This window comes from Leopardus geoffroyi, chromosome C1 (genome assembly GCF_018350155.1).
Source record: "Leopardus geoffroyi isolate Oge1 chromosome C1, O.geoffroyi_Oge1_pat1.0, whole genome shotgun sequence".
Lineage (NCBI taxonomy): Eukaryota > Metazoa > Chordata > Mammalia > Carnivora > Felidae > Leopardus > Leopardus geoffroyi.
The window spans coordinates 160,489,866-160,510,720 of record NC_059328.1 but is presented as its reverse complement, the minus strand read 5'-3'; positions in this window follow the sequence as shown (position 1 = coordinate 160,510,720).

Sequence of the window (20,855 nt, the reverse complement as noted above, 5' to 3'; positions counted from 1 at the left end):
CTGACTTAGAAAGCAATTCCATGAGTTATTCATGGTTAATATGGAGAAGTTTCATGTTGGATAAGTGAAGTGACATAAGACCAGTAATGTCTTTTCAGGACTGGAATCAGAAGTTGTATCGTCTGATGCCCATGCTTCCTTATATTGACATCTGAAGAAGGGTTCACCTATGGTACCTGTGGTAACTGTGGTAACTGTGGTACTACTTCTCATGGGAAGTGTGCTGTTATGGTCACAAAGCAAGCCTGGGAATGTTAATAGGAACCAGAATGACTGAGAAGGTGAGAGGGTGTCATTACTCATGTTTTTCTCCAACTCTGCCAAAGAGGATGTCAACCAATCATTCAATCCAACTCTATAGTCACTAATCTCAACATAGACAAGAAGCATCCATCTTTAATACTCTTCCCACCACTCAGTTAGATCCAGCCTAGTCTTCAGCTTTCATTTCAAGCACCACTTCCTTAGGGAAGGAAGCTGTCACCAACCTCTCGTCCTTTATAATGTGCTCTCCTTTCCTTCCACACACTTAAGTCACCTAGCAATTATATAGCTACCTTGGTAATTATGTGATTATGGTCACTCTCCCCAGATAGAGAGGTTGAAAGTCCCATGAGAGCAGGAATCTTTTCTGGATTTTCTCATTGCTGTGTCCCTTGTAACTAGCAGAGTGTCTGGCCACATAGCAGGTGACCAATTACTATCTCTTTTAACAAATCTATGGATGGATGGATGGATGGATGGATGGGCAGACAAATGAATGAGTGAATGAATAAATGAAATTTAAGGTCTAGGATTAGGGTGACAAGGTAAAACACAGGATGCCCAGTTAAATTTGAATTTCAGATAAGCAATGAACACTTTTTAGTGTAAGTATGTCCCATAAAATATTTAGTACATACTTACACTGAAAAATTACTCATTATTTATCTGAAATTCATATTTACTGAATTTTTATTTGCAAGTCTAAGGAAACTTTGAAACGATTCAAATCTTTTTTTAAAAAAATATAATTTATTGTCAAATTGGCTAACGTAGAGTGTGTAAAGTGTGCTCTTGGTTTTTGGGGTAGGTTCTCATGGTTGATTGCTTACATACAACACCCAGTGTTCACCCTAACAAGTACCCTCCTCAATGCCCATCACCCATTTTCCCCTCTCCCCCACCTCCCCATACGATTCAAATCTTTTTAAATTTAATATTTTTTTATTTCTTTTTAAAATTCCAGTATAAGTAACATACAGTGTTATAGTAATTTCAGGTATACAATATAGTGATTTGACAATTCTGTACATTACTTAGCACTCTTCATGCTAAGTGTACTCTTAATCTCCTTCACCTATTTCACCCCTTCTTCCACCTACCTCCCCTCTGGCAACCACCAGTTCTCTATATTTCAGAATCTGGTTTTTTGTTTGTTTCTTTTTTTCTTTGTTTAATTTAATTGTTATTAAATTAAAGGATAACACTTGGCTTTAGAGATCTTTCCAGAAATTTTTATCACATACTAAGAGATGATAGTTTTTCTCGGTGTACTTTTTCAAAGTGTTCTTCATTTACTAAACTTTTTAACCATAATTATGTATACAGACTCTCACTAGAGGCCATGTTTTGTTTTAAATCAATTCCAAATGTTACATATTGCTGGACATTTTAAAATAATACACATAGCTTATTAGGCTAGGCTAGAAGTATAGCACCATAAAGATAAAACTTACCTATAACTAGTAATACAGGGGGGTGTCTGGGTGGCGCAGTCGTTTAAGCCTCCGACACTTGATCTCAGCTCAGGTCATAAGCTCATAGTTTGTGAGTTCGAGCCCCACATCAGGCTCTGCGCTGATGGCATGGAGTCTGCTTGGGATTCTGTCTCTCTTTCTCTCTGCCCCTCCCTTGCTTGTGTACTCTCTCTCAAAATAAATAAACTTAAAAAATTAATAATACAAATTTCACACTTTCTACTGAAAGGCAAAAGGTTACTATCTTTTAGTATTATTCAACATAATGTAAAATCCAAGTGTAATAATAGTATAAGCATTTTAATTGGGAAAATATATGAACACAGTGGCTGTGGGGTAACCACATTTAGCCCCCACAGAAAAGCAGAGAAAGCCAAGCAACCACATTTAGCCCCCACAAAAAAGCAGAGAAACCCAAACTGCAGAATAAGTGAAGGACGAAACAGATGCACAGAGAAGAGTAGAGACAAGAGGGATGCCTTGTAGCTCAGTTGGTTAAGTGTTGAACTCTTTATTTCAGCTTAGGTTGTGATCTCATGGCTCCTGAGGTCAAGCGGTGCATTGGGCTCTGAGCTAACAACCCGGAGCCTGCTTAGGATTCTTTGTCTCCCTCTCTCTCTGCCCCTCCCTTGCTCATGCTCTATCTCTCTCTCCAAATAAATAAATAAATAAATAAACATTAAAAAAACAAAAAAGTAGAGACAAGAGACCATTTGGCTCCATGAAGAACATAGCTTCTTCAGTTCCTAATGGTTTTGGGGTTCCTGTTTCTCATTCTGCATGAGGCCCATCTGTACTTCCTAACTTTGAGACTTTTAAGATACCCATTATAGTGGACATATATGCTTTTGTCTACCCTGCATCCTGTCTTTTGTTTGGGGGAACAACGCTCCCCCATGCCATCCCAGGTCCAACATGTAATCGTATGAGCTTGCTTTTTTATCCACAGTGATTGATCCTAGGGAGATGCACATGACCCAAGCCAGGACAATCAGAATCTTTGGGATGTTTTTGAAATGGAAATGGAAGAAAGAAGCTCTTTTCTCCAAAGAAGGGGAATCAGCAAACTAGGTCCTGGCTAAATTCAGCCTATTGTCTATTTTGCTGTTGTTTTCTGAAATAATTATAAACTCACAGGAAATTACAAAAATAGTAGGAGATCCCAATACCCATCACCAAGCTGCACCCACTGACATCTTATGTAATTATCATACATTATTAATACCATGAAATTGACACTGGCAAAATACTATTGACTAGACTTTAGACCTTTCTCAGATTTCGCCAGCGGTTCACTTTCTTCTTATGTCTTTGTGAATAGTTCTATGGATTTTAGCAATGTACAGAATAATATAACAACCATCCCAATCAAGATGCAGAACTATTCGATCACCAAAAAGGAACTCCTTCTTGCTACCCCTTTATAGTAACATACTCCCCACTTCCTTCTCCAAACCTGGCAACCACTAATCTCTTCTCGATTGATCTCTATAATTCGTCATTTCAAGAATGTTATATAAGTAGGATCAAGCAAGCAACACATAACCTTTTGAAACTGGGCCTTTTCACTCAGCAGACTACCTTTGAGAGCCATTCAGTTTGTTGTGTGTATCAACAGTCTGTTCATTTTTATAGCTAAGTAGTATTCCATCATATGGATATACCACATATTGTTTAACCATTCACCTTTTGAAGGACATTCAGGTTGTTGTGGTTATTGCAAATAAACATTCATGTACAGTTCTTGTGTAAAAAGTTTTCATTTTCTAGGATAAATACTCAAGAGTGCAATTGCTAGATCATATGTCAAGTATACATTGAACTTTTTAAGAAATGGTCAGATTAATTTCCAGAGTGGCTGTACCATTTTACATTCTCATCAGAAACGCATGAAGTATCCAGCTTCTTTGCATACTTGCAAGTGATCAGTACTGTCAGTATTTCTATTTTAATCATTACAATAGGTTTGTAATTGTATCTTATTGTTTTAATTTGCATTTCTCCATGACTAGAAATTTTGAACATTTTTCATGTGCTTAGTTACCACCTATATATCTTCTCTGGGAAAGTGTCTATTCAAGTCTTTCACCAATTTTCTAATTGAATCACTTGTTTTCTTACTGTTGAATTTAGAGAATTTTTAAAAATTTTTTTAACATTTTTTATTTATTTTTGAGACAGAGAGAGACAGAGCATGAACAGGGGAGGGGCAGAGAGAGAGGGAGACACAGAATCTGAAACAGGCTCCAGGCTCTGAGCTGTCAGCACAGAGCCCGATGCGGGGCTCAAACTCACGGACTGTGAGATCATGACCTGAGCCGAAGTCGGACGCTTAACCGACCGAGCCACCCAGGCGCCCTGAGGTTTTTTAAAAATATATTTTGGATATGAGTTATTTATAAGATACATGCTTTGCAAATATTCCATTTCATCTGTTGCCTGTTTTTGTAAACAAAGTTTTATTGGAACTGTTTCATTTTTATAAACAAAGTTTTTATTGGAACAGAAACTTACTTGTTTATTTGTGTATTATCTATGGCCACTTCCATGCTACGGTGGCAGAACTGAGCAAGTTGCAACAGAGACCACATGAGAGACACCAGAGACCACTACTTGCAAAGTCTACAGTATTTACTATCTGGTCCTTTACAGGGAGTTTGCTGACCCATGCTCTAAAGTGGGGGAGGTGGAAAGATGAAAGCCTAGAACTGCCAGAAGCCATGTTCCTCCAAAACATGGAGAAATTCAATCTAGAGTAGAAGAGAATAAGGCATATTTGCATGGAAATTAGAGACAAGACCAGGAAGTATGAGTCCAGGTTGCAGACCATTTTGTCAATGCTCCAGCACTTCTGTGGGAGTGAACAAATTTCCCCTTTTGCTTAAGCTGGCTCAAATCATGTGGGGCAGAATGGAGACTTTCCATAGGGCACAGACAGTGTAAAGAAAAATCAGGATGTAGAACACTGACCAGGCTCAAATAGCCATTTTAGGATTTTATTTTTTAAAAAACAATTTTAATGTTTATTTAATTTTGAGAGAGAGAGAGGCAGAGACAGAGTGCAAGTGGGGGAGGGGCAGAGAGAGAGAGGGAGGCACAGAATCCAAAGCAGGCTCCAGGCTCAGAGCGGTCAGCACAGAGCCTGACACGGGCATCAAACTCACAAACCACGAGATAATGATCTGAGATGAAGTTGGATGCTCAATTGACTAAGCCACCCAGGTGCTCCAGCAACTTTAGGATTTTAAAAAACCATCTGTCTTTAAAATTCAGCAGAACAGATGACAGCTCTTGGTTTCTAGCATCTTCTAATTTAATACTAGATCTGTATTCTTTTTTTCATATATCACTTTACAATGAGTCTTTTTATAAGTAAGTGATAGTTGTGTTCCCTCTGTGTTGTGTACACACACACACACACAGTTTGATTTTAAGAAATTGGCTCATGAGGAAAAAAAACAAAAAAGGCTGAGTTAAGATGGTGGAGGAGCATGGAGACCCAGAGCGTGTCTTGTCCCTGAAACACAGCAAGATCAGCACTAAAAAATTTGAACACCTAGGAAACTGATCTGAGGATTAATGCAACAATCTGCATAACTTGAGCCACTGAACTCAGCAGGTACACAGTGCAGAAAGGTGATCTGGGAGGGAGAAAAGCCATGGAAGGTAGACAGCCATTTTCATGGAGAGAGGACAGAGAGAAAAAAAGGAAGAGGAGAGTGCGGCACATCAGGATCATGCAAGAAAAGCACTTCTCCCCCAAAATAGCTGGAGAGAGAGATAAAGAGTGAAAACACTTGCAGAGGACTGAACAAGACAGGGAGAAAGGAGAGGGTTTCAATACCACCAGGATTCTATAAACAGTAAGCACAGAGTCTGAAGTTTTGGAGCTCAGCGCCTGGCAGTGTTCTGGGGAGGAAGTAGGGCAAATCCTGAGGAGCAGGCAGCACGGTCTGAGGGGTCCATGTGCCACACGGGGAGAAGCATTTCCCCTGTTAGAGTGCATTTGGTAGGGGTCATATGGCCTCCCCACAGGCAAAGGTCCCAGTGGACCCCAGAGAGCACGCACAGTTTGCTAGTATTGGGACAAAGATGCCAGAGTGCGGCGAAACTTGGTGCTGGCTGTGTGTCGTGATTTGCCATAATCTCTGAACCTCTGTTATTGTGCAACTGCACAAACATTTCTGGGGCAAGCTGGCACCCGGGCATTGCTCAGTGAGACCGTCCACCACAGTCAGCACAGGTCCAAGCTGCAGGGTCTTGAAGTGTGAGGTTTTGAAACACAACCCCATCTCAGATGAAACGCTGGAGGGAGGTGATGCCTGGCAGGCAGACATGGATAGGGTGGAGGAAGTGAGTGGACAAAGGCCTGCGACAAAGGAGGGGTGCTTGATTGCAAAGTTCCGGCACCAGAGACTAGGGAGCTGGGTGAAGCCATTTCCATCTCTCCCACCCATGCGCATGTGCACACATACACTGATCCACCTCAGTAAGGTAAGCAGCGCCACCAAATGGAGAACAGAGCCATAAAACACCAACCCTCCCCCCCCCCCCAAGTGTGCCCTCCTAGCACATCCCCCAGAAGACCAGCACAAGTCACTCCACCTGCTTAGTGTATGGACTATAGAGTGCTTCATAGTTTCAGTTCCAGGGGAAACTGGATGTAACTTCATCCGGGTTTCATTCTGTTTGCTGGTTCACGTATTTGTTTTCTTTTCTTCTGTTTTTGCTTATGTTGTTTTCATTTTTATTTCTCTTTCTTGGATACAGAAAGAAATGATCTCTTTACCCTATTTTTTAAAATTTACTTTTCTATTTCATTTTCTTTATTTTATTCTATTTTATGATATATTATTTTAGTTTTAATTTTTCTTACCTTTTTTTCCCTTTCCTTTCCTTTTTTTCTCTATTTTATTCTATTCCATCAAGCGTCTTTCAACAAGCAGACTGAAACACACCTAGGATCTAGCTTCTTTTATTTGATTTTTTGTCTTGTTTTTAATTTTTTAATTTTATTTTTTTTATTGTATTAACAAAAGAATTCACCCAAAAATAAACAGCAGGAAGAAATGACAGCCAGGGACTTAATCATCACAGATACAAGTAATATGATTGAACCAGAATATAGAACCACGAGAATAATAATATTAGCTGGGGTTGAAAAAAAGCATAGAAGACACCAGAGAATCCCTTTCTGCAGAGATAAAAGAAATAAAATATACTCAGGCCAAAATTAAAAATGCTATAATTGAGATGCAATCTTGAATGGTGCCACAACGGCAAGGATGGATGAAGCAGAGCCACAAATCAGTGATACATAAGATAAAATTATGGAGAATAATGAAACGGGAAAAAAAGAGGAAAACAAAGGCAAAAGATCATGATACATGACTTAGAGAAGGCAGTGACTTATTAAAAAGGAATAACATCTGAATCATAGTAGTCCCAGAAAATGAAGAGAGAGAAAAAGGGGCAGAAAGTTTATGTGAGAATTATAGTGGAAAAGTTTCCTAATCTGGGGAAGGACACAGATATCAAAATCCAAGAAGCACAGAGAATTCCCATTAGATTCAACAAAAACTGACCATCACTAAGGCATATCACAGTCAAATTCACAAAATACACAGACAAGGAAAGAATTATGAAAGCAGCAAGGAAAAAAGTCCTCAACCTATAAGGGAGGATGATCAGGTTCACAGACCAATCCACAGAAATTTGGCAGGCCAGAAATTAGTGGCAGGATATATTCAACGTGCTGAATCAGAAAAATATGCAGCCAAGAATTCTTTATCCAGCAAGGCTGTCATTCAAAATAGAAGGACAGATAAAGAGTTTCCCAGACAAACAAAAACTAAAGGAGTTTGTGACCATTAAACCAGCCTGCAACAAATTTTAAGGGGGACTCTCCGAGTGGAGAAAAGATGAAACAAAGCAAAAAAGACCAAAGGCAACAAATACTAGACAGGACCAAAAAACATCACCATAACCACCAACTCTACAGGCAACACAATGGCACTAAATTCATATCTTTCAGTACATACTCTAAATGTAAATGGACTAAATGCTCTAATCAAAAGACATAGGATATCCGAATGGATAAGAAAATAAGACCCATCTATATTCTGCTTACAAGAGACTCATCTTAGACCTAAAAACAGCTGCAGATTGAAAGTAAAGGAATGGAGAACCATCTATCATGCCAATGGCCATCAAAAGAAAACTGGAGTAGCCATATTTCTATCAGACAAACTAGATTTTATTTTATTTTTTTTCAATATATGAAGTTTATTGTCAAATTGGTTTCCATACAACACCCAGTGCTCATCCCAAAAGGTGCCCTCCTCAATACCCATCACCCACCCTCCCCCCCCTCCCACCCCCCATCAACCCTCAGTTTGTTCTCAGTTTTTAAGAGTCTCTTATGCTTTGGCCCTCTTCCACTCTAACTTCTTTTCAGACAAACTAGATTTTAAAATAAAGTCTGTAACAAAAGATCAAGAAGGGCATTATAACATAATAAAGGGGTCTGTCCACGAAGATCTAACAATTGTGAATATGTACGCCCCCAAAGTGAAAAACCCAAATCTATAAATCAGTTAATCACAAACATAAATAAACTCATTGATAATAATACCATAATAGTATGAGGCTTCAACTCCCCACTTACAGCAATGGACAGATCATGTAGGCAGAAAATCAACAAGGAAACAACAGCTTTGGATGGCACACTAGACTGGATGTACTTAACAGACACATTCAGAATATTTCATCTGAAAGCAGCAGAATACACTTTCTTCTCAAGTGCACGTGGAACATTCTCCAGAACAGATCACATACTGGGACACAAATTAGCCCTCAACAAGTATAAAAAGATTGAGAACAAGTATAAAAAGATTGAGATCATACCTCGCATATTTTTAGACCACAAGCTATGAAACTCAAAATCAACCACAAGAAAAAAATTGGAAAGACATGAATACTTAGAGATTAAAGAACATCCTACTAAAGGATGAATAAGCTAAACAAGAAATTAAAGAGGATATTAAAAAATACATGGAAGCTAACGAAAACGAAAACCCGACAGTCCAAAACCTCTGGGATGCAGCAAAGGCAGTCATAAGAGGGAAGTATATAGCAATGTAGGCCTTCCTAAAGAAGGAACAAAGGTCTCAAATACACAACCTAACCTTACACCTAAAAGAGCTGTAAAAAGAACAGCACATAAAGCCCACATCCAGCAGAAGAAGGGAAATAAAGACTAGAACAAAAATCAATTATATATATTTAAAAAAAGTAGCGAAACCAGGAGTTTGTCCTTTGAAAGAATTAACAAAAATTGATAAACCCCTAGCCAGATTGATCAAGAAGAAAAAGAAAGGACCCAAATAAATAAAAACATGAATGAAAGAGGAGAGAACAAACCAACACGACAGAAATAAAAACAGTATTAAAAGAATATTATGAGCAATTATATGCCAACAAATTGGGCAATCTGGAAGAAATGAACAAATTCCTAGAAACATATTAACTACCAAAACTGAAGCAGGAAGAAATAGAAAATTTGAACAGACCCATAACCAGTAAAAAAATTGAATCAGTAATCAAAAATCTCCAACAAACAAGAGTCCAGGGCCAGATGGCTTTCGAGGGGAATTCTACCAAACGTTTAAAGAACAGTTAACACCTATTCTTTTGAAACTGTTCCAAAAAATAGAAATGGATGGAAAACTTCCAAACTTATTCTATGAGGCCAGTGTTACCTTGATTCCAAAGCCAGACAAACGACCCACTAAAAAAGGAGAACTACAGACCAATTTCCCTGATGAACATGGATGCAAAAATTCTCAACAAGATACTAGCAAACCAGATTCAACAATACATTAAAATAATTATTTATCACAATCAAGTGGGATTTATTCCTGGGATGCAGGGCTTATTCAATAGCCACAAATCAATGTGATACATCCCATTAATAAAAGAAAGGATAAGAATCACACAATCCTCTCAAAAGATGCTGAAAAAGCATTTGACAAAATACAGCATCCTTTCTTCATAAAAAAAAACCCTCAAAAAAGTAGGGATAGAAGGATCATACCTCAAGATCATAAAGGCCATATACAAAAGACCCACAACTAATATAGTCCTCAATGGGGAAAAACGGAGAGCTTTCCCCCTAAGGTCAGGAACACAACAGAGATGTCCACTCTCACCGCTGTTATTCAACATCGTGTTGGAAGTCCTGGCCTCAGCAATCAGACAACAAAAAGAAATAAAAGGCAGCAAAATTGGCAAGGAAGAAGTCAAACTTTCACTCTTAGTAGAGGACATGATACTCTATGTTGAAAACCCAAAAGATTCTACCAAAAAACTGCTAGAACTGATACATGAATTCAGGAAAGTTGCAGGATATAAAATCGATGTACAGAAATCGATTGCATTTTTATACACCAATAATGAAGGAGCAGAAAGAGAAATCAAGGAATTTGTCCCATTTACAATTGCACCAAAACCCATAAAATATCTAGGAATAAAACTAACCAAAGAGGTAAAAAATCTATAGCACTGAAAAGCATAGAAAGTTTATGAAAGAAATTGAAGAAGACACCAAAAATTTTTCCATTTTTTGAACATTCCATGCTCATAGATTGGAAGAACAAATATTGTTACAATGTCGATACTACCCAAAGCAATCTACATATTCACTGCAATCTTGATGATAATAACACCAGCATTCTTCACAGAGCTAGGACAAACAATCCTAAAATTTGTACAGAACCAGAAAAGCTAAAGAAATAGCCACAGTAATGTTGAAAAATAAAACCAAAGCTGGAATCACAATTCCAGACTTCAAGCTGTATTACAAAGCTGTAATCATCAAGACAATATGGTACTGGCACAAAAACAGACACATAGATCAATGGAACAGAATAGAGAACCCAGAAATGGACCCACAAACATATGGCCAACTAATCTTTGACAAAGCAAGAAAGAATATCCAATGGAATAAAGGCAGTCTCTTCAGCAAATGGTTTTGAAAAAAACTTGACAGCAACATGCAGAAGAATGAACCTGGACCACTTTCTTTCACCATACACAAAAATAAACTCAAAATGGATGAAACACCTAAGTATAAGACAGGAAGCCATCAAAATCCTAGGGAATAAAACAGGCAAAAACCTCTTTGACCTCAGCCACAGAATTTCTTACTTGACATGTATCCAGAGGCAAGGGAAACAAAATAAAAAATGAACTACTGGGAGGCGCCTGGGTGGCTCAGTCAGCTGAGCGTCTGACTTCGGCTCAGGTCATGATCTCGTGGTCCATGAGTTCGAGCCCTGTGTCAGGCTCTGTGCTAACAGCTCAGAGCCTGGAGCCTCCTTCAGATTCTGTGTCTTCTTCTGTCTCTGCTCTCATCCCCCCACTCTCTGTCTCTGTCTCTGTCTCTGTCTCAAAAATAAATAAATACTTAAAAATTTTTTTAATAAAAAAAATGAACTATGGGACCTCATCAAGATAAAAAGCTTCTGCACAGTGAAGAAAAACAATCAGCAAAACTAAAAGACAACCAATGGAATGGGAGAAAATATTTGCAACTGACATATCAGATAAAGGCTTAGATCCAAAATCTATAAAGAACTTAATCAAAATCAACACCCAAGAAACAATCCAGTGAAGAGATGGGCAAAAGACATGAATAGACACTTTTCCAAAGAAGACATCCAGATGGCTAACAGACACATGAAAAGATGCTCAACATCACTCATCATCAGGGAAATACCAATCAAAATCACAATGAGATACCACCTCACACCATTCAGAATGGCTAAAATTAACAACTCAGGCAACAACAGATGTTGGCAAGGATGTGGAGAAAGGGGAACTCTTTTGCACTGCTGGTGGGAATGCAAACTGGTGCAGCCACTCTGGAAAACAGTGTGGAGCTTCCACAAAAAACTAAAAATAGAACTACACTATGACCCAGCAAATAATCTACTACTTGTTTATACAAGAGATACAAGTGTGCTGTTTCGAAGGGACACATACACCCCAATGTTTATAGCAGCACTATGACAATAGCCAAAGTATGGAAAGAGCCCAAATGTCCATCAACTGATGAATGGATGAAGAAGATTGGTATATATATACAATGAAATATTACTTGGCAATCAAAAAGAATGAAATCTTACCATTTGCAACAATGTGGATAGAACTAGAGTGTATTATGCTACGTAAAATAAGTCAGAGAAAGACAAATATCCTATGATTCCACTTGTGTCGAATTTAAGAAACAAAGAGATGAACATAGAGAAAGGGAAGCAAAAATAACATAAAAACAGAGAGGGAAACAAACCATAAGAGACTCTTAAAGAGGGTTGCTGGTGGGGTGTTGGGTGGGGGGATGGGCTAAATGGGTGACAGATGTTAAGAAAGGCACTTGTTGGGAGAAGCACTGGGTGTTATAGGTAAGTAATTAATCACTAAATTATATTCCTGGAAAAGAAAAGAAAAGATAAGAAAAGAAAAAAGAAAAAGAAATTGGCTGGTGAGACTTGCCAAAAAATTGGCAAGTCTGAAATCTAGAGTGGGTCAGTATGCTGGAAATTAGGCATGCATTCATGATGCAGTGTTGAATCTGAAATGCATAGGGCAGACAAGCAGCCTGGAAACTCAGGCAAAATTTCTATGTTATAGTCTTGAGGCCGAATTCCCTTTTTAAGAAATCTCAGTTTTTGCCCTTAAGATCTAAAACTGATTGGATAAATCCCACCTACAATATCGAGGGTAGTCTCCTTTTCTTAAAGTCAACGGACTGTAGATATTAATCATATCTATAAAATACCTTCCCAGCAACTGGGTAACATAGCCTAGCTGAGTTGGCACACAAAATTTAATGATCACAGGAAGATACAACAAAATTTGTTGTATCTTAATTAATTTTTTCTTTTTTTTAATGGTTATTTCTTTATTTGGAGAGAGAGAGTGTGTGTGAATAGAGGAGGGATGGAGAGAGAGAGAGAGAGAGAGAGAGAGAGAGAGAGAGAGAGAGAATCATAAGCAAGCAACATGCTGTGAGCACAGAGCCCAAGTAGGGCTGGATCCCACAAACCGTGAGATCATGACATGAGCTGAAATCAAGAGATGGTTGCTCAACCAACTGAGCCACCCAGGCACCCCTAGTCAATTTTTCATTGAAAGCCAATTTGGGCCACATTTATTTCTTAAACATATATATTTAACATCAACAATGGACCCAGCTGCATTAAGATATTCATATAGACACCTCTATCCGAAGTGTTGCTTATAAGTAGGTCCCAGGGGTACAATACTCACAGAAACTACTACTAATTGCTCCCTCTCTCAGTCTCAAGGAAGCTAGCATTCCTCACTCTGGGGGACCCACCACACTCTAACTAACAAATCAGCCACCTCACTATGCTCTCAGGAATAAAGTTTAGCTTTGCTCCTTCAAGGGTTAACCTTTAAAACAAAACCCTGAGTAGCCCCTAAAAGCCCCTAAAAAGATTTTAACTCTCTTCCCTGAAAGGGAGAGTGATGGGGTATATAAGTTTATGGGGTTGGAAAAAAAAGAGGCTGGCCCCAAGAATCCAAAGGTTTGGTTCTCCTTGCAGAAAGCAGGAAGAGAAGAAAAGAGAATGATCTTTATTGTGTGTGAATCTTTTACAACTGTAGGAGACTTAAGTATCTCAATCAATTGCCTTGGCCATGATTTTTATTCATTTCAGGAATAGAGCAGAGTCAAATGGTGGAGACAGAACTTGGGAGAGTTAGGCATCTGAGTTTGAATCCCAACTTTACTATTATTTATAAATGTGTTGAATGAATAAGCAAATTGCCTCAGTGATGTGGGGTTTATCATTACCTCTTACTACCTCTTACTTCATTTGCAAAACAGCAATGAAAATTATGATATTTGCCCTACTTCTCTCAAAGAGTCATTGTGAAGATTTTTTAGGTTTTTTTTTAAGTTTATTTATTTATTTTGAGGAGGAGAGTGCAGAGAGAGAGAGGGAGAGAGAGAATCCCAAGCAGGCTTTGTGCTGTCCACGCAGAGCCCCATTGCAGGGATCAGTCTCACCAACGGTGAGATCATGACCTGAGACGAAATCAAGAATCTCACATTCAACTGACTGAGCCACCCAGGCATCCCTGTGAAGATTTTTAAAAGGAGGAAATGACAAAGAATATTGAATGAATCCAAAGATTGGATACTGTGGGAGGCGGAATACTGGCTTCCTAAAGCTATCCATGTCTTCATCCCCAGACCTGTGAATATGTTACATTGCATAGTCAAAGAGAAATTCAGATTGCAGATGGAATAAAGGTTACTAATTAGCTGACCTTAACATAGGGTTGTCCCGGATTATCTGGGTGGGCCCAATTTAATCACAAGGGTTTTTAAACGTGGGAGGGAGGCAGAAGAGTCAGCGTCAAAGTAATGTGATGTGAGAAAGATTCAGTCAGTCATTGCTGGCTTTAAAGGTAGAAGAGGACCCACGTCAAGGAATGCAGGTAGCCTCTAGCCAGAAAAGGCAAGGAAACAGATTCTCCCATATAGCTTCCAGAAGGAACACAGCCCTGCCACCACTTTGATTTTAGCCCAGTGAGACCCATTTTGGATTCCTGACTTCCAGAATGGTAAGCTAATAAATCTGTGTTGTTGTAAGCCACTAAACTTGTGATAATCTGTTACAGACCCGTAGAATATTGATACAATTACTTTAAAATGTTTTAGATGGTACTGGTCCTTAGTTCCTACAACAAAAATGGGTCTTTCTAGATTATTAACCATAGTCAGATGTTTGTCATGCAAACTAAGGTATCCATGGGTAAGGCTTCCAGTTTTGTTTTTTTTTTTTTGTTATTTATTTATTTATTTATTTATTTTTATTTTTATTTTTATTTTTATTTTTTAATTTACACCCAAGTTAGTTAGCATATAGTGCAACAATGATTTCAGGAGTAGATTCCTTAATGCCCCTTACCCATTTAGCCCATCCCCCCTCCCAAAACCCCTCTAGTAACCCTCTGTTTGTTCTCCGTATTTAAGAGTCTCTTATGTTTTGTCCCCTCCCTATTTTTTATATTATTTTTACTTCCCTTCCCTTATGTTCATCTGTTCTGTGTCTTAAAGTCCTCATATGAGTGAAGTCATATGATATTTGTCTTTCTCTGACTAATTTCACTTAGCATAATACCCTCTAGTTCCATCCATGTAGTTGCAAATAGCAAGATTTCATTCTTTTTGACTGTAAGGCTTCCAGTTTTTAATTAATTTGAAATATTATAGTACCAAATATCAAGTACATTATATCAATATGCATTTTCTTTTTTTAAATTTTTTTTTTCAACGTTTATTTATTTTTGGGACAGAGAGAGACAGAGCATGAACGGGGGAGGGGCAGAGAGAGAGGGAGACACAGAGTCGGAAACAGGCTCCAGGCTCTGAGCCATCAGCCCAGAGCCCGACGCGGGGCTCGAACTCACGGATCGCGAGATCGTGACCTGGCTGAAGTCGGACGCTTAACCGACTGCGCAACCCAGGCGCCCCTCAATATGCATTTTCCATGTTTGTATTTGCTGTGGAAGGCAGTACTTCTTTTTTTATATTTTATTTTATTTTATTTTATTTTATTTTATTTTATTTTATTTTATTATTTTATTATTTTATTTTGGGGAGAGAGCAAGAGAGCATGCACAAGCAGGGGAGAGGGGCAGAGGGAGAGAGAGAGACAGAGAGAATCTTAAGCAGGCCCCACGCTCAGAGCAGACCCCGACATGGGGCTCGATCCCAAGACCATGGCATCATGACCTGAGCCGAAATCAAAAGTCGGACGCTCAACTGACTGAACCACCAGGTGCCCCTAACAGTGTTTCTCAGAGTGAAGTGTGAGGGTGTATTAATCTCCTAGGGCTGCCATCACAAACTGGGGTGGCTTACAACAACAGAAACTTATTTTCTCACAGTTCTGGAGGCTAGAAGCTTAAAGAAAGGTGTCAACAGGGACAGACTCCCTCTGAAGACTCTGGGGAAGAAACTCTCCTTGCCTCCTCTAGCTTCTAGTGGTTGCTTGGTGTTCCTTAGAATACGAGAGCATAACCCCAACTTCTGCCTCCATCTTCACATGGCCTTCTTCCCTGTGTGTCTCTGTCTTGTTTCTTTTCCCTTCTAAGGACACCAGTCTGGGATTTAGAGCCCACCCTAATCCAATATGACCTCATCCTAACTTGATTACATCTGCAAAGACCCTACTTCCAAATAAGGCCATGTTCACAGGTACCAGGGGTTAGGACTTCAACTTGCCTTTTAGGGGGACACAGTTGAACCCACAGCAGAAAGCTACTTTCTCAGAATCCCAATTGTGCTTGTTAAAAATGCAAACCTGGTGGCTCAGTTGGTTGAACATCTGACTTCTGCTCAGGTCTTGATCTCATGGTTTATGGGTTCGAGCCCTGTACTGACAGCATGGAGCCTGCTTGAGATTCTCTTTCTCTCTGCCCCTTCCCTGCTCTCTCTCTCCCTCTTTTTTTTATTTTTTATTTTTTTAATGTTCATTTATTTTTGAGAGAGAGAAAGAGACAGAGTCTGAGTGGGGAAGGGGCAGAGAGAGAGACACACACAGAATCTGAAGCAGGCTCCAGGCTCTGAGCTGTCAGGACAGAGCCCAATGCAGGGCTCGAACTCATAAGTGGTGAGATCATGACTGGAGCTGAAGTCAGATGCTTAACCTACTGAACCACCCAGTCTCCCCTCTCTTTGAAAATAAATAAATAAACGTTTAAAAAAAGATGCAAATTCTACCCCTCCCCCGTTCATGCTCTGTCTCTCTCTGTCCCCCAAAAAATAAATAAACGTTGAAAAAAAAAAAATTAAAAGGGGCGCCTGGGTGGCGCAGTCGGTTAAGCGTCCGACTTCAGCCAGGTCACGATCTCGCGGTCCGTGAGTTCGAGCCCCGCATCAGGCTCTGGGCTGATGGCTCAGAGCCTGGAGCCTGTTTCCGATTCTGTGTCTCCCTCTCTCTCTGCCCCTCCCCCGTTCATGCTCTGTCTCTCTCTGTCCCCCAAAAAATAAATAAACGTTGAAAAAAAAAAGATGCAAATTCTAGGGTACACCCCAGACAACCTGATTGGGTTATTTATTTAATACCCTAAGAATCTGCTTATTTAACAAGCTCCTCTCATGATTATTAGTCACTCTAAACTTTAAGAATCATTGATATGTGTAGTGGTTTTATTTTTTGTAATTTAAAATAGTAAGGAAAGACAATTTAGCTTGAAGTCACTTTACTCTTCCAAACATTTGTTTTGTATACTTATAAAAGTGAAAAATGCAGGAAGCTCTCCTCCTGTGTATAATGGTATCCACAAGGCTCCCAAGAGCCTAGATACTAAAGGCTTCCAAGAAAAACATCAGGTGTTTAAATGTTTCCATAAACTCAAAACTGACCTGTTTTTACTTTCAAGCTTCCCTGAAATGACCTTAGTCAGAAATCTCTTGACCTAAGAACAGAAGAGGAACCCAACAACAAAAAACAACTGATGTGGAGGAAAAAGAGAAGATGGCCTCTGTGCCCCTGAAACGCAACATGGTCCCAAGAGAAAGAAACAAGACCTAACATGTTTCCAGTGCTTATGAGAAGGTGACCCAAAGGGGAGGGGAACAAAGGAATGAGAGAAATTCTGAGGAGTCTGGCAGAGGCAATTCAAGTTCCTGGGAGACTTCTGTGTTGTGTTTGTCTCTCCTCTGAGAATGTTAGCTCTGAGCCAACACAAGTGTTGTGTATGTGTCCTAAATGAGTAGTGTTTCCTCACCTCCCCCACCTTTGTCTTCTCTAGGTAAGATTTATTTGAAGAATATTAAGATACACAGGTTGTATATAGAAATTCCAGGAAAGATGTCTGCCAAAACAGAAACAGTGGCTATCTCTGGAGGGTAAGATTTTAGGTGGTTTTTACCTTTATAATTTGTTTGGTTGTTGTTTTAGACCTTTATAATTTTCTATATTTGATTTTTGTTTCAGTGAGCACTTACTATTTACAAGATCAAAAAATACACCACTATAACTGTAAGAGAGTCGTGCACACAAGCACTTTGTGCATGTGAGATGGTAGATAAACTAATACCAAACAACTAAGTTAGTTTTGAACAGAAGTCCAATCCTTTAAGATTCTTTTGTTCTCTGTAGCAGACCTGTACCCTGAGATTTTTATTTACTCATCAGGTGTGGACCAGACAAATGGTATGGTAGTAAAAAACAAATTATTTGACTATTGGTCCCGTTTTAGGGTCCCATCTGCTCCACAGTGTCACTCTACTCTTTTTTTTTTTTTTTTTTTTCTTATTGCAGGTCTTTACTTAACATGGAGTAAACGTAGTTTTTCTCTGGGTATGATCTCAGCTCTTAAATAATGCTGTCTAGAACACTTCTAGGTAACAGGGGGTTTACAGTGTTTAAAGTTTTAAAAGTTAATGGGGCGCCTGGGTGGTGCAGTCGGTTAAGCGTCGGACTTCAGCCAGGTCACCATCTCGCGGTCCGTGAGTTCGAGCCCCGTGTCGGCCTCTGGGCTGATGGCTCAGAGCCTGGAGCCTGTTTCCGATTCTGTGTCTCCCTCTCTCTCTCTGCCCCTCCCCCGTTCATGCTCTGTCTCTCTCTGTCCCAAAAATAAATAAACGTTGAAAAAAAATAAAAAATAAATAAAAAAATAAAAGTTAAACCTACACTTTTATTTTCTATGTATGTGGCAGGTAAAAAAAATAACTTTGTAATCTTCACCACACCTCAGGATATACCCATAACCCACACTTCCAACCACAACATGGTTTTTGCTGGGGTAGGATATGCTATGATGACTGGAGACTTTCTCTGAAACCCGTCCTTACCACCAAGACCCTTTGAAATTAGAGTGTCTGTGGAAGTGAAGAGAGTGGGGAGGTGCCAAGATGATGTGTGTGAATAGAAAGGAGCAGACTTTAACGATTTTTTTTTTTTAAAAGAAAGATGTAAGCTGGTTAAAACTAGGGGTAAGGGGCATAGCATTTGGAAAAGTAATAGGAGAGGCAAAAGAGCAACACAACACTCTGGCGAGGTGAGGAGGAGGAAGAGAGGTTTTGCCAGTGCAGGTGGCCGGGTAGCTCTGAGCCTGGGACCTACTTTTGGAACACTGCTGAGAAAAGCTCATTCATCTAGTGTCCAGGAACCCAAGGGGGCAATGGCTGGGCCAGAATAGACCAAGGAAAGGGAGCCTGAGAGATAGGCAAGAGGAAAATTGATACTTAACACTCTGCTCACTCCTATAAAGTGTGGGTGTGACTCATTAGACAGAAATTATTACTTTCCTTCAAACAACCAAGTGTGATGTTGCTAAGGCCCCACTGAGAGGATTTGGCAAGGAAACTAACATTTGGTGAGCTCCTACTATATGCCAGCACTTTGCTAGATGCTTTTGACATTATTTTATTTAATCTTCCAAACAGTACGAGGAGATAGCACTGTTGTGCACATTTTGCAGAGAAGGAAACTAAAGCATAGGAAGGTTAAATAACTGCTCGAAATCATAAAATTAAACAAGTGGCAGAGCTTGTAGAATATACCTGGCTGGAATATCATTGCTCTTTTCACTGAGTAGAAACATCATAGCAAACTAGAGAGTTCAAATCTCTACTTTTGGGTTTGTCTCTGGTCGCTGCTGACATCCATTAAAGAAGGACTTCGGCCTTGAACTTTTAAACTGATTCTTTAGTGTAGACATTGCCATTGCATGATATATTAGGTCAGGTCCTCTAAGAAGCAGACCCCAAGATAAGATTAGATGTTCTGAGATTTTATTAGGGAAAGTGATGATGTGAGAGAATATGGGGGCAGGAATGGAAAAAGGCTTAGAACTGTCAGACTGCAAAGCAAGTCTGATCCCAGTGAAGAGGAAAGGGAGAGAAGATTGGATAGGAGGATCCTGAACCACCAAGCAGTCCCAGGAAGGTTTAGTAAAGCTTTTGGGAAGTCCCTAGCCAAAATATGCTATGGAGGTGAGGACTTTTGAGCCAGAGTCACCTTGAACCAAAGTTGAGAAATCCCATATTGCCTAGGAATGAGCCTGCCTTAGTATCCCTGCCCTACTCAGCCACTGGATGGGAATTGCTATGAACATCACAGTCTCTGTGTAACTGCTATGATGGACAAAATGGTGATTGTCCTTATCGGATTTATATGATAAGGGACTTGTATCCAAAACATACAAAGAACATAATTCAATAATAAAAAGATAAATAAACCCAATTAAAAATGAGCAAAGGATCTGAACAGAAATTTCTCCAGTGAAAATATACAAATAGCCGATAAGTATGAAATGATGCTCAGCATCATAAGTCATTGGGAAAATGCAAATAAAAGCCACAGCGAGATATACTTCACACCCACTAGGGTGGCTATGATTTAAAAAATGGACAATAGGGTTGCCTGGGTGGCTCAGTCGGTTAAGCATCTGACTCTTGGTTTTGGCTCAGGTCATAATCTCATGGTTTGTGAGTTGGAGCCCCGTACCAGGCTCTGTACTGACAGTGCAGAGCCTGCTTGGGATTCTCTCTCTCTCCCTCTCTCTGCCCCTCCCCTACTGGCACAGTCTCTCAAAATAAATACATAAACTAAAAACAAAACAAAACAAAACAAAACAAAACAAAACAAAAAACAAGGGCTGGCTGTAATGTAGAGAATTTGGAACCTTCACACATTGTGGGTGGGAATGTAAAATGGTGGAGCTGCTTTGGAAAACAGTTTGACAGTTCTTAAGTTAAACATAGACTCAGTGATTCTACTCCCAGGTATATATCAAAGAGAACTGAAAGCCTACTTCCACACAAAAACTTACACACAAATGTTCATGGCAGCATTGTTCATATTAACCAAAGAGTGTTCATCAATTGATGAATGGATAAACAAAATGTAGTCTATCCATACAATGGAATATATTTGGTCATAAAAGGAAATAAATAACAGAATATGATTCAGCCTTAAAAAGGAAGGCGATTCTGTCATATGCTACAATATGATGAACCTGGAAGACATTTTGCCAAGTGAAATAAGCCAGTTACAAAAAGACAAG